The following is a 1,080-nucleotide window of genomic DNA, read 5'->3' as shown; positions in this document are numbered from 1 at the left end:
TATTGTGACTCTCTATTTCTCTCTGTTCAGACGCGTTATCCGTTGCGTCACAGGGCCTATGCTTATTTCAATTTCATGTAAGAAAACTTCTCATAACTTTAAAAGTTAAAAAAAAGAAAAAAAAGAACGATCCTGCCAGGATTCGAACCTGGAATCTTCTGATCCGTAGTCAGACGCGTTATCCGTTGCGCCACAGGACCGATTTTTATTGATGCTTGCAACGAGAAAACTTCCCTTGGCTACGAGGGACAATTATGTTTAGAATGGAGGAGTATGAACTTAAACTGATACGTTTTTGGTTGATGATTCAACAATTTCGTTGAAAATTTGTTTTTTTTTTTGGATAAATTTCACTCTTCTTTATTTAAAATTAACGTTTTTTTATTATAATTATCAAATATTAAATTCCCATTCATAATTCAATTTTTTTGTGAAATGCAACTATTTGGCTAAAAATTGACTCATTTGTTGATAATTTGTTCTTTTTGGATGCAGTCAACAGTTTTTTATTAAATGTAAAATTTAAGTTACAAGCTGAACTTCTTTTTTTTTTAAATTCACTTTGGTTGAAAATTCAACTGTTTTGTCGAAAATTCGTATTTGTAACTTGTGAAAAATGCATTTCTTTTAGTTGAAAATTCATAAATTTACCTAAATATACACTTTTTTAGTTAAAAATTCAATTATTTCATTAAAAACTCATGTACTTTGTTAAAAATTCTTATCGTTGGATAAAAAATTAATTCACTTTGTTAAAAATTGAGGAAATTTGTTGAAATATCGTCTCTTTGTACAAAACTAATTTGTTTTATTATAAGTGCAAAATTAAAAAAAATTTAAATCAACATTTTTTTTTGGTTGAAATATAAACCAAAATTTTCTTTGAAAATTAATCTTTTTTTTTGTTATAATTTCACTCCTTCATTAAAAGTTGAACTACTTTATCAAAGTTATTTTTTTCACGTGAAGATTTATAATTTTGGTTGAAAATTAATTTCTTTGGTGGAAAATTCAACTTTTTTTATAGAAAATTGTTTTTTTCTATTCATTAAAAGTTAATTTATTTTTTTATTTATTTGT

At 25.4% G+C, this 1,080-nt stretch overlaps 1 non-coding gene across 1 annotated transcript; it reads right to left on the bottom strand.

Annotated features, from left to right (window-relative positions):
• Positions 1-127: 127 nt before the first annotated feature.
• Positions 128-200, bottom strand: Trnar-acg. Its single transcript has one exon. It is a non-coding gene; the product is annotated as a tRNA-Arg (tRNA).
• Between the last annotated feature and the right edge of the window lie 880 nt (positions 201-1,080).

This window comes from Belonocnema kinseyi, chromosome 9 (assembly GCF_010883055.1).
Source record: "Belonocnema kinseyi isolate 2016_QV_RU_SX_M_011 chromosome 9, B_treatae_v1, whole genome shotgun sequence".
NCBI classification, from domain to species: Eukaryota; Metazoa; Arthropoda; class Insecta; order Hymenoptera; family Cynipidae; genus Belonocnema; species Belonocnema kinseyi.
The sequence above is the reverse complement of the archived record's forward strand: the minus strand, read 5'-3'. Positions and strand labels throughout refer to the sequence as shown.